General features: G+C 39.8%; 1 protein-coding gene across 3 annotated transcripts in view; it reads left to right on the top strand.

Moving 5' to 3' along the window:
* LOC101744467 (protein wech) overlaps window positions 1-12,378 on the top strand; it is a 42,633-nt gene that overhangs the window by 17,226 nt on the left and 13,029 nt on the right. The window contains exons 2-3 of one of the 3 annotated variants that reach the window (XR_002430685.3): window positions 7,055-7,156; window positions 7,520-7,844. The exons of 1 other annotated variant lie outside the window; for it this stretch is intronic. The gene's annotated coding sequence lies outside the window, so the exon portion shown is untranslated. Of the gene's footprint in view, window positions 1-7,054; window positions 7,157-7,519; window positions 7,845-12,378 lie in introns of those variants that run through there. One more of the 3 variants, XM_038017728.2, reaches the window with a different exon arrangement.

Raw genomic sequence — 12,378 nt, 5'->3', positions numbered from 1 at the left:
AATCTTTACTAGTGGTCTCGTAGTAGTCGAAATTCGACTATAATTAATTGAAATTATAAGTTTCAACATTATTCTGGTCCTATTGTTACAGATTTCGCCAATACTACACTATAAACAAATACTCGTAATATTAAAGATAAACAATATGAACCTATTCTCAATTTGACTACAGACTTTAAGCAATGACAAAAGTTTGACAATAAACAAAGAGTATATGTGTGTGTGTCAAATACACGGTAGTGCGTGTAATGTTTTCTTTATTGATTTAATGTATCTTATGCATTATTAAAAAAATATATTAGCATTGTGCACTTCTTCTCTATATTCTCTTTAAGTGTGGAAAATTTCATACTCCTCCGTCCGCGCAATTTTCGTAAAAAGGGATACAAAGTTTTTACTTCACGTATTAATATATAGATGAGATAATAAGTACAATGCGTGCTGTTTCACCAGCAATTGATGAATTTAAAAATAATAATTACGAAACACTTCGTATTTTAATTATTCTGAAGAGTTACATATTGCTACGTGGAAGAATTAAGATTGAAATCTTTATTGAATCAGAACGAACGTCGTTATATTGTTTCAATGGTAATTTATGAATCGAGAATTATGGAGGGGAATGATTGAAATAGCCAGGACAGTGGTAGTAGCTACCACTATCCTACTAGCTACCTTAAGTAATGTTGATAGTCAGTTCTCCCAGATGTGTTGCAGTCGAGTATCTCCCTGGTTAGTATTCTGAAGTACTACCTCAAGTGCTGTAATCATATTGTGTCCGAAAGTTTTTTTTTTTTTTAATTGCCTTGTAGGTAGACGAGCATACGGCCCTCCTGCTGGTGAGTAGTTACTGTCGCTCATGGACATCAGCAATGCCAGAGGCATAGCCAAGTCGCGGCCTACCGTTGAATACTCTCCACAGGTGTCGTTTGAAGAAGGACATTTCATAGCGCTCATTTATTAATCGAGGAAGTAATTTCTAAACGTTAGTATAGTAGTAGCAGTACCTTAAGTATAAGTATTTCATTCCAAAAAAATATTATTGTCTGCGGAATTTGAACACTGCCAACGGTATACTAAATGTTATCCCAAAATTAATCTGAGCGGTGTTTGGACATGAACAGGGCAATAGAATGATAGAAGAAAATCCAAAGTATGTGACAAGAGTTTGCCGAGCCCCCAAAGATTAAAATAATATATGTAGGAAAACTTTGGAGGCGCTCGGCTAGCTGTTAGCAAATCCCACCCCTCCTGGCTGAGCCCTTGCTCGCCCACCTGTCCTGGTAAAACTGGAAAGCCCTCCGGGCCACCATTAATCTTTCAAACAAACAAAAAAGTAGGAAAACGTTAGCGAACTGTGAGCTCTTCTATTTTCTATCTCTGTCTATTAACGTTAGTAAAAAAAGTACAATACTTACTTTCAGCTGCAAGCGTCGTCATCTTCTTTCTGGTCGTTCCTTCAATGCTGAGGATCATGACTGTATGTGAATCTTCTCCACTCGGTCCGGTTCTGCGCCATATGTACCGCTCCTTGTATCTGGCCTCCAGTCACCTCCTTGAGTTGGTCCACCCATCTAGCTGGCGCTCTTAAGTAACATAAATAGGTCCACGCTAACAGCAATGCGCGCGTAGGCATCGGCTAGTCAAACAAGCCACAATTAAAGTTAGTAAAATGTATTTATCTTCTAATGAAACTTTGAGAAACACTTTCGTATTGTAGCAACGCCGCGACAATCCAAGTGCAGGGTGCGGGCACAATACATACATCCCACCTCCGCAAATTGATTGTCCTCGGCCGTACAAAAAAATACTTTTCTCTCACCCGAACACACTATCGAAATTACCTGCGCCTATTCACAGGATTTTCTACTAGAACATTAAAATTACAATATTGTTTTAATTATCGTAGAGATAACGCTGGTAGTTTTCCAATTACAATACAAGAGCGCATAATGCTCAACGTTGACCAACTACAGCAACGCTTCGCACAATCGAGCACTCTCAAAAGTACTGCTCTCGCGTGATACTCGCAATCGATACCGACTCAGTGACAGAAAATTGACAAGTGTTTTTTCTTTAAGTTGGCATTGATCGAAAAGTTTGTTTATATTATCGTTAGTAATATTATTTAATGTTGAAAAAAATTGTAAGGCTTTCGTTTCGTCGTAGTTTCTTAGAAATAATATCAATGTTAATTAAAACTGTGCTAACTTAGCGCACTCTGCTGATGCATTTGAAAACTAATTCACGTTCCAATTAAGCTTCAGCATAATTCGGCATTGTGCGTCACTGAGTCGCATTATGCTCTGTAATTGGAAAACTACCGATATGTGTTCTTACACATACTAGTGGTCGCCCAACGGTCGTAATTCGACCATAATTGAGGCCGTCAGCGTAAAAGTGGCTTAACCCACAATTTTTCATAATCCTGGTAACCTGGTAATCCATAGGTAACAGTTGGCTTTGTAAACATTATTTTTGCGGGTATTATTTTTTTGTCAACTCAAATTCAAATTCATGAAAACTTAAACCTCTTTTTTTTATCCTACTTATGCTGATAGCCTTGAGAGGCTATTTCAGCTTTACCCTAACGTTTGTAGGGGAGCTCACGGGGCTCAACCGGAGAGTTGTTAACACTGACCCTAGCAAGAGCAGTGCTTCGCAGAAACTACCACCGGATCGGAATCGCGACCCACTGAGAAGATCCGGCAAGAAACTCAGTGGGCTGTGTCTATGGGGTTAATTCACTCATCGAGCCCTTCGTCGCAAGCGACGGGTTCGACGAGGACGGTGACTGGTGCTTGTGGTGCCTAAAAGCACCGTTAATGAATCAGGAGGATCCGTAATGGCGTGCTTTGGGCGACGTCGACGGTTTACCATTCGGTCTACTGGGTCGGGTATGTAGTTTCCAGCGGCCACGATGAGAGGGTTCTCATGTCGGAAAACATAAACCTCATTGCTCCATAATAACTATGGTAAACCTAGGCCACTTTTGCGCTGACGGCCTCAATTATTCATTTTATTTACAAGTTTCAACATTATCATGGTTCTATTGTCAAAGACTTCACTTTTATAGTTACAGATTTCGCCAAGATTACACTATAGACAAATAAAACCTATTAATCTATTCTCAATTTTACCACAGACTTTAAACTAGGTATAGGAAAAGCTTCACAATAAACAAAAGAGTATATATGCTTGTGTGTGTGTCTCTGTGTGTGTGTTAAATACATGGTAGTCTATGTAATGGTTTTTTTTAATTGATTTAATGTATTTTTAATGTTAAGTTAAAAAAATTAGCATTCTGCTCTCCGTCTCTATATTCTCTATAAGTGTGGGAAATATCATACTCCTCCGTCCGCGCAATTTTCATAAAAAGGGGTACAATGTTTTTGCTTCACGTATTAACATATAGATATCAAAATTTGGTATTATTGGTAATCATAATTCCATGATTAATCATGGAATTATGATTATTATACCCCACGCGCTGGACTGATCACATGAAAATCCTTACCAAAACCCCACTTAACGAGTGTGTCCGTCAAGCTTCAGTTCGCGAACTATGGAGAAAGGCTGTGAAGGCTTTAATAAACAAGGATTCCACATCCACATGCTCTGCCCAGAGTAACCGACTATGGTGATGATGATGGGATTATGAATGTGGTAAATAATTAAAACCTATTATGGCGCAAACGAAACGCTTCTATGGTGTGATATTAGCCCGATGAGTTCCCTTTTTTTTTAAATGCATAGATAGATGGGTGTACGAGCTCACAGCCCACCTGGTGTTAAGTGTTAAGTGGTTACTGGAGCCCATAGACATCTACATCTACAGCGTAAATGCGCCACTCACCTTGAGATATAAGTTCTAAGGTCTCAGTATAGTTACAACGGCTGCCGCACCCTTCAAACCGAAACGCATCACTGCTTCACGGCAGAAATAGGCGGAGTGGTGGTACCTACCAGTGCGGACTCACAAGAGGTCCTACCACCAGTAATTACGCAAATTGTAATTTTGCGGGCTTCATTTTTATTACACGATGCTATTCCTTCACCGTGGAAGTCAATCGTGAACATTTGTTTAGTACGTATTTCATTTGAAAAATTGGTACTCGCCTGCGGGTTTCGAACACCGTTGCATCGCTCGATACGAATGCACCGGACGTCTTATCCTGTAGGCCACGCGTTTCCGATCCGGTGGTAGATTCAACGAAGCACTGATCTTACTAGGCCTAGGGTCCGTGAGCTCACCTACCTGGTCGCGCGAAGCTGGTATAGCTCCTTAGACCACCAGTGAATAGGTAGGGAAAAAAAGATGTGTCACATTAATAAACATTGTTCGTTCAAATCGATGAAGTAACAAAATTTTCCATTCTCAATGTTTGAGACGCATCGATGACTAAATTTTATCTCGCAACAAATTAAAATGTACTGCGCATAATATTTTCGATAATACTATACCTAGTACCTACTTAAAAGGGAAACAATAATTTTGGACGTTAGTTTTAATCGTTATGATTTTTTTTTTTTTTTTATGAATGAGGTGAGGTATTATTGATGGCCCGGAGGCCTATCCAGTTTGCTCAGGACAGGTGGGCGCGCAGATTCTCAGCCAGGATGGGAATGTTTTAATTTATTGGTTTGGTAGACAGAAGAGCATACCGGTCACTTGGTGGTGTGTTGTTACCGTCACTCAAGGTCGTCGACAATGCCAGGCACGCGGTCAAGGGCCTTTTTTTTATTCCTTATATATGCGTGGTGGTGGACGAGCTTAAAGCCCACCGGGTGCTAAGTGTTTACTGGAGCCCATAGACATCTACAACGTAAATGCGCCACTCACCTTATGAGATATAAGTTATCAGGTCTCGGTATAGTTAAAACGGCCGCCCTGCCCTCCATACCGAAACGCATGACTGCTTCACGGCAGAAATAAGCAGGGTGGTGGTACCTACCCGCGCGGACTCACAAGAGGTCCTTCCACCAGTGTTCTTACCGTCGCTCAAGGTCGCCGACAATGCCAGGCACGCGGCCAAGCTCCTTTTTTTTATTGCTTATATGTGTGTGGTGGTGGAAGAGCTCACAGCCCACCGGGTGCTAAGTAGTTACTGGAGCCCATAGACATCTACAACGTAAATGCGCCACCCACCTTGAGATATAAGTTCTCAGGTCTCAGTATAGTTAAAACGGCCGCCCTGCCCTCCAAACCAAAACGCATGACTGCTTCACGGCAGAAACAGGCAGGGTGGTGGTCACTACCCGTGCTGCCTACATTTGCGGACTCTTGACTTTGTCCTATTTAGTTCAGTAAGTTAATAGATTGCCATTTCAAGCGAAGATGGGCGCACACTGCGGCCCACGCTAGTTAATTATCGCTCGTAGATTAAGTGCTGTACAAACATATTTGTTTTTTCTAAGTCGATTAACTGAATAAGGCCAATAATCGGGTAAACGATGGGCTTTAGCACGCCCAAATAAAACCACAAACTTTATGGTAGCAATGTTAGTATGGAATTTGTTTTGTTATGTGATGAAATTATATATGATGGTAAAGTCATGAAAGCACATGTCAAGGTTTGGTCATGACCAGCCCTCAGTGCTGGACAAAGACCACTTTCAAGGTTGGCCATAATGACAGGTCCAGCGCTGCCTGAATCCAGCGGTTTTTCGCTACTTTTGGCAGGTCGTAGGTCTATCTTGTGGCCTCTACCCACGCAATCCCTTCCCGTACAAGGTTTCGTAATTTTTGAGCTTAATCTATTTTAATGCAAAGTAAGTTGTTATGCCCGTTGGACCGATGACTTGCGGCGATATGCTGGGAGAGATTGGATGCGGAAGGCGGAGGATCGTTCATTGTGGCGGACTATGGGAGAGGCCTACATCCAGCAGTGGATAAATACAGGCTGATGATGAAGTTGTTATGGCCTAAAGAATAAATCGGTATTATAGGTACACGCATCAATCCCGCTTTAGTAATTGCAGTTAACATATCGACGCTTCAAAGGCAAACTTGACTAAGAGACAATAACTGCTTTATACATAAATGATAGGCACTAACCATATTCGATGCGCAAAAAATATATATTTCTAGGTCTATTAAAATCATTTCAATCCTGCAGCTACTAGCTAGATTCTACTACAGCTAGATTCGTTAAAATAAATTTTGTTTTCAGGTATTTCAACTTTAAATTCGTCCACTGTAAAGTTCACGTATTGTCGCTTAGTCACGTTTGCCTTTCAAGTGTCGATATGCTCATTTATTTGGGAAGCAAGCAGTAAAAGGTGTTTCGTGAAAGATTTTCTTGATATATATGACATATTGCACTTCTGCAAAATTAAGTAATTCGTATGAACCCCCGTACTTTGAGATATATATATGGTCGAAGTCACAATAGTATTCTATAACTCTTGTCCTAAACATAAAATCCGGAGTCCATGACTGCTTGTTTCGTGGCTGATGGCACCCACTGTTGCGGACTCACTACTTACCAACAAACCATTTAGTAGACGCGTTAAGTTTGAAATACATGTTTATTATTTCGAGAAGAAACAGCACAATAACAGATTATACATTTAGATATATACAGGGTGTCACACAAAGAATGGATAATCCTGAAACACCTCATAGTAGAGCTATTGGGGACTCAAAATAAAAAATACCAAAAATAATTTCTTAGGTAGTACCCAAATTAAAAATAATTAAAATTTAAGTTCAGATTAACTTTTATAAAAAAATTACACTAGCTACTCATACGATTTCCTGCATATTCCTTAGTATTGTCCATGTAAAATATTATAGCCCCAAAAAGCCTATGGATTTCATTTATTTGTAGCTGTTGTATATTCCAGAAATGCACAGCAGTATGGAAAATATCAACTTTTTTTATAAATACGTAATTTGGGTACTACCTGAGAATTTTTATTTTTTATACAGTGTCCCCAATAGCTCTACTATGAGGTGTTTCAGGATTATCCATTCTTTCTGGGACACCCTGTATAAAGTATATATTATGTTTCCTATATACGTCTGAACCGATTTCGATGACATTTTCAGGGAATCATCAGATTGGCCTCGCGGGTGACCGTGTGAAGTTCGGTATCCGCCGAATCAAGGATCTGCCAGCAAAGCGGTCCGGAATTGACAAGTTTACATTATGTAAGTGGGTGAATTTGACATAAAGGCAATTTCCCGTGTAAAAAAAAATGGCGTTGATTATAATTACACGTGATGGGTGATACAGTAGGTTTACGAGTACGACGAGATGATTAAAAATCGGGTCTCGCTGCAAAGGTGGACTAATTCGACCGATTGACGATCCATAGTGGTGATGAACGTATGCCATTTTCGCATTGGCTGTGGTTCCGAAATTCGAGAAACAATTGTCACGAAGAAACGTAAAAGCCATCGCCGAACGATGCTCCCTCTCGTTGCCTACACGAGCATCCCCGTTCCCGGGTTCATGGACCCCGAATTATCTATATAAATATATATATAACTATAAAACGTATTTATCCTCAGCGCCCTTCGCCTATGGCAAGGGAAATGCATCGATTTTTGGCACCCCTTGTTGTATAAGCGGGGGCGAGGCAAGATGGCCGTCCAGGACCTGCCTCAAGCGCAGAGCTCGGGCAAGGTCATGAGCAACGCATGTGGTGCCGAATGCTTCGTTCGGGAATCACGATCAACGATCGCCCCTCTCTGTTTCGTCTATGCGTTTGTGTTCTCTGTCTCGCTCGCGCGGTCTAATGTTGAATTTATGCTACTCAATAATGTCAGGGCTGACAGTTTAATGTTATTAAAAATATACGAATATTAAATATTGTATATTTTATCGTTTTAAATATTTTTTATTTATTTAGTTATTTAATATATTTTGTACACACAGCTGTTAGAAAAGACACGTCAATAAGGATTTTTTTTGCTTTAATTACTCCTTGATACTCGGTAATGAGTAGATTACAAAAATTACAAGTAAAAAAACTGAAGTTAGCAATAAGATGAACTTATCTCCAATAGGCCATATTTGTTAGCCCTCACTAGTAGGTATCACTGTTCTGCAAAATTTCAGTCACGTAGCAGTTATACGTTCTAGGTTTCTTTTTATTTTTTTTATTGCTTAGATGTGTGGACGAGCTCACAGCCCACCCGATGCTAAGTGGTTACTAGAGCTCATAGACATCCACAACGTAAATGCGCTACCCACCTTGAGATATAAGTTCTAAGGTCTCAAGTTTAGTTACAACGGCTGCCCCACCCTTCAAACCGAAACGCATTACTGCTTCACGGCAGAAATAGGCAGGGTGGTGGTCACCCGCGCGGACTCACAAGAGGTCCTACCACCAGTACAAAAGGTTCAAGAGCCGGATAGTAATTATGAAATCGAGACTTCGCCGTTATGACTCTAAATAGGGATTGCAAAAAAAATATGATTTCGAAAACCCTTTCATTAAAAAAGACCTTAGTTTTGAAAACGCCCACATATAGCAACTAGGGACCTTGATAACTAAAGATCTTGTACCCAGAATAATATTCCTGCATACGATCAACAACCGTCAATATGTTTTTTAATCAACGCCAAACCGATACTACATTGCGCGTATGTCAGCTTGCAAAAAGATGTATTTTTTTAACAATTTCCTTGCAAGTTCCGAAGTTACGTTAGGAGTAAATGATTTCAACGCGCTCGCTAAAGCTTATGGTACTTTTGTAGGGCTTTAGAATATACTTTTTGAATATTATTCGCAACAATAAATGTAACCATATAAAGCTATAGCTAGCTAGAATAATATATGGATTGTCGATGAACCTTATTTCGCTTCGTTTGAAATTTTTGGGTCTACGCAGGGATCTTTTTTTAATTAAGCTTTTATGCCCCGTGTAGGGTACTCTCGGATATTTGAGGTGGTCATTTATATTATTATCACAACACCTGCAAAAATATTCAGCACCGCAACTAGATGAAACAATAAAATGACTCTAAAGAGAGATAGATATATAAACATGACGTCTGCGAGTGAATGAGATAGAATAAGTCAAGGTTTCTCTTCTACCACATGAGGATTGAGCACGGTTTTTTTTAGTTTTCCGTCAAATTAACAGATAGAATCGTTGATTTAACTGTCAGTTGGTTCAACTCTTGATTTTTGTTTTAATTGATGTGCAAGCTCAGTCCGTCTGTAGTTGATATTCTGATGATGACACGATAGTACTCACAACCCGCCTTTCCTGCGGTACCTCGACAGGGTTTTGTCTCAGGCAACATTAGTATGCATAATCTCGAATAATGGAAGATTTTAGTTGGTTTCAGTCCCAAGATGCCACATTGGTACCAGTCAGCGGGTGATTAGAGGTTCCTTTTTTCCTACCTAATCTGGTGGTCTAGAGAGACCACGTCAGCGTTACCGGGCTAGTAGGTGAGCTCACGGGGCTCAAACCTGATGATGTTGCTTATACGAACTAGCAAAAATCGTGCTTCGCAGAATCTACCACCGGATCGGAAACGCGACTCACTGAAAAGATCCGGCGAGAAACTCAGTGGGCTGTGTCTGTGGGTTAATTTACTCGCCGAGCCCTACGCAAGCGACGGGTTCGACGAGAACGATGACCGATACGTGGAAGTTCCGCCATTTCCACCTGACAAAGAAAAATCACTACAATGCTTATATCGCTGTCACCCGACAGTGATGATAACTTGTTTATTTTTTACCAATTACTTCTGTTCTGGAATCCAAACCGATCGATTTTAGTGGAGCCTAGGTAGGACCAGGGTCACATATGTGACATTTACTGAATCGGCTATTAACAGTCTTGTTATTATCTAAGAACCAGCGGAAATTTGTATACGTCAACACATTCTATACCGCTAAGCTTCCCCCTCAGACACAGCCCCCTGAGTTTCTCGTCGGATCTTCTCACCGGGTCGCGTTTCCAATCCGGTTCGTGTTAGCAACGTCGTCAGGTTTGAGCCCCGTGAGCTCACCTACTAGTTAAGGTTACGCTGGAATAGCCTCTCAAGGCTATCAGCTTAGGTACGAAAAAAAAAACTAAGCTTCATAAATGCTTGTCTTGTATGCTCATTTCAAATGATTCATCGGAATGCGACGGAGCTTGATACATTTGTTTTTGAAACTTCAAGGAGGGTTCCTATCGCAGTACCGATAGGTGGCGTGTGAGTAGTAGCAAGATTATATCGAGGAGTGAAATGCTATTTGATTTAAGCGACATCTTTGCAACTTTACAGGAGGAGAGGAGATAAAGAAAAAACTTCAGCTATTTGAAGTTCAATTAAAAACATCTAATTGTTGATGCTAATACTAAATAAAACGGACCTTTAATTACAAAGATTTTGTGAAGAAGATGTTTTTTTTTTAAATATAATTGGCGATAATCGTAGTTTTCATAAAAAAATCGAAATCTCACAATACGCCAGGGCAGTTAAACGCTCAAGAGACAAGCGTGAAATATAAATACATACGATTCGAATTATTTTGAAATAATTTTTACTAGTGGTAGGACCTCTGTACTGTGCTGTGTTAGTCCACGCGGGTAGGCACCACCACCCTGTCTATTTCTGCCGTGAAGCAGTAATGCGTTTCGGTTTGAAGGGTGGGGTAGCCGTTGTAACTCTACTGAGACCTTAGAACTTGTATCTCAAGGTGGGTGGCGCATTTGCGTTGTAGATGTCTATGGGCTCCAGTAACCGCTTAACACCAGGTGGACTGTGAGCTCGTCTACCCATTTAAGAAAAAAAATGTATACGAAGCTCACACATACAACAATAATCATGCTATTAGAAACGTCATTATTACGTCATTCAACGTCACATAATGAAGTTATAGTGGATGTATATATAGATTTATATGTAGTAGATGTTGTAATGTTTTATGACTCCCGGAAATCGAAGCTAACTAATCATAAAATATAATATAATTAATATACTTTCAACTGGAATCAGATTCGATGACTTGAATTAAAACAAGTACATGAATATAAATTTTGTTTTTTTTTTTAAATTATTATTTTATGAAACATAAGAAGTTAATTAAATTAATATTTTATAAGATAGCTTTTGTAAGAAACAATATTGATAATAATTAAAATAGAAATATTAGTAACTGCCAGCCCTAATCATAGCAAACCTTCCTTATCTAAATTATGGAAAATTTTGGAATGCGACAACAATTCCGTCTCTTTCGCACCCGTGCGGTCCTGACGTGCTGTCTCTTTTCGTGCAGCTACCTACCGTATCTCTAAGGGTAGTGGTAGGGGCACAAAAGATTTCGGGATTTCGATTTTTTTTTGCAAAATGCATCCCACCAAAATAGATTCAGTGCAACGCCGACAGCCAAACGATGCGAACGTGTCAACAGTAAAAATCAAATTTGATTGCTTTATTAGTTTTTTTAATTAAATATACCTACCTAGTTAGTTCATAATTAAATTCAGTTTAAGTAATTTAATGTAGTTATGTTAAAGTGTATTAGAACTATTAGAACATCACAGGTATGTTATGAGATTTTTTTTTGTTACAATTAAATTGCTAGTCGAAAAGTGTATTTTTTTCTGTCGTCGATGGTAAGCGAGCATACATATGACTCATAAGATAGGAAGTGGCTATGTTTACCTGCGGACGTCGGCAAATCCGGAGGTACCTATAAGCTTAGCCGTTACCACATTACACATATTTAAAAAAATATATGTATTTTAATAAGTCTTATTTTTGGGTTTCTTCCATTTACCATATTTACGTGATTAAGTGTTGAAGGAAACGATATAAATAAGATTGATCATAAATATATATTGTATAACGGATGTTTGTTTGTTTGTTGGTGTTTTGATTACGATGTGATATTCAGGAAAATTTTCGGCGATTACCTCCCCCCCCCCCTCCCCTCTACTTTGGGCACTCTGCACCACTGTCGCTGCAACCCTAGAGACAAGCAACCCATAGACACAGCCTACTGAGTTTCTCGCCGGATCTTCTCAGTGGGTCGCGTTTCCGATCCGGTGGTAGATTCTGCGAAGTAATGCTCTTGCTAGGGCCAGTGTTGGAAACACTCCCAGTTTGAACACCGTGAGCTCACTTACTCGTCAAGGAGAAGCTGAAATAGCCTCTCAAGGCTACCAACTTAGGTAGGAGAAAAAAACTAAAAACATGAAATAGATTGGGTAGTGGTAATTCCATACCACGCAATGAAATAGTGCCACCAGTAACCACGCTCCTGAAATAATGGGCTCACCTACACGTCAAGGAGAAGCTGAAATAGCCTCTCAAGGCTATCAGCATAGGTACTTTTTGTACATAAGCATTTTTCCTGGTGGTAGAACCTCTTGTGAATCCGCGCGAGTAGGTACCACCACTCTACCTATTTCTGCCT

This window comes from Bombyx mori, chromosome 19 (genome assembly GCF_030269925.1).
Source record: "Bombyx mori chromosome 19, ASM3026992v2".
Classification (NCBI taxonomy): domain Eukaryota; kingdom Metazoa; phylum Arthropoda; class Insecta; order Lepidoptera; family Bombycidae; genus Bombyx; species Bombyx mori.
This window is presented reverse-complemented; position numbering and strand designations above follow the sequence as displayed.